Genomic DNA, 1,729 nt, shown 5'->3' with positions numbered 1-1,729 from the left:
GAAGGGAAGAAAACAGCCTAAAAAGGCTGAGAATACCCAAAATCAGAATGCCTCTCCCTCTACAGGGGATCACACTTCCTCATCAGCAACGGAACAAGGCCTGATGGAGAACGAGTGTGTTCCATTAACAGAAGCAGGCTTTAAAAGGTGGATGATAAGACCCTTCAGTGAATTAAAAGAACTTGTTCTAACCCAATGCAAAGAAACTAAGAACTTTGAAAAAAGGTTTGACGAAATGTTAACTAGAATACACAATTTAGAGAGGAATATAAGTGAATTAACGGAGCTGAAAAACACAACACGAGAACTTCGCGAGGTATGCACAAGTTTTAACAGCCGAATTGATCAAGCAGAATAAAAGATATCAGAAGTCGAAGACCAACTTAATGAAATGAAACAAGAAGACAAGATTAGAGAAAAAAGGATAAAAAGGAACGAGCAAAGTCTCCAAGAAATATGGGACTATGTGAAAAGACCAAATCTACATTTGATAGGTGTACCTGAATGTGACGAAGAGAATCAATCCAAGCTGGAAAATACGCTTCAGGATATTATTCAGGAAAACTTTCCCAACCTAGCAAGGCAGGACAATATTCAACTCCAGGTAATACAGAGAACACCACAAAGATATTCCTCAAGAAAACTAACCTCAAGGCACATAATCACCAGATTCACCAGGGTTGAAATGAAAGAGAAGATACTGAGGGCAGCCAGAGAGAAAGGTCAGGTTACCCATAAAGGGAAGCCTATCAGACTCACAGCAGATCTCTCAGCAGAAACCCTACAAGCCAGAAGAGAGTGGGGGGCCAATATTCAACAACCTTAAAGAAAAGAACTTTCAACCCAGAATTTTACATCCAGCCAAACTAAGCTTCATATGCGAAGGAAAAATAAATCTTTTGTGAACAAGCAAGGACTCAGAGATTTCATCACCACCAGGCCTGCTTTACAAGAGCTTCTGAAAGAACCACTACACATAGAAAGGAACAACCAGTATCAGCCTTTCTAAAAAATACCAAAAAGTAAAGAGCATCACATAATTAAGAACTTATATCAACTAATGGGCAAAACAGCCAGCTAACATTAAATGGCAGTATTAAACTCACATATATTATTATTAATTCTAAATTTAAATCGACTAAATCCCCCAATCCAAAGACACAGATAGGCAAAAAAAAGCTAAGACCCATTGGTATGCTACATCCAGACCCATCTCACATGCAAGGATACACAAAGACTCAAAACAAAGGGATGAAGAAAGATTTATGAACCAAATGGAGAGCAAAAATAAATAAATAAATAGCAGGAGTTGCAATTTTTGCTGATAAAATAGACTTTAAAGCAACAAAGATCAAAAGAAGCAAAGAAGGATATTACATAATAATAAAAGGATCAATGTAACAAGAAGAGCTAAAGATCCTAAATATATACACACCCAATACAGGAATATCCAGATATATAAGACCTACAAAGAGACTTAGACTCCCACACAATAATAGTGGGAGACTTCAACATCAATATTAGACAGATCAATGAGACAGAAAGTTAACATCGATATCCAGGACTTGAACTCAGATCCGGAACCAGTAGACTTAATTAACATTTATAGAACTCTCCACTTTAAATACACAAGATACACACTGTTATCAGTACCACATCACACCTATTTACAGGTTTAAATGAAATATTGGTTGGCTGCTTGTTAGTTATTTTCTTCCCTCATTTTTTA

This window comes from Sapajus apella, unplaced genomic scaffold (assembly GCF_009761245.1).
Source record: "Sapajus apella isolate SASKATOON/1434 unplaced genomic scaffold, GSC_monkey_1.0 scaffold12, whole genome shotgun sequence".
NCBI lineage: Eukaryota > Metazoa > Chordata > Mammalia > Primates > Cebidae > Sapajus > Sapajus apella.
Note: the sequence above shows the minus strand (reverse complement) of the source record.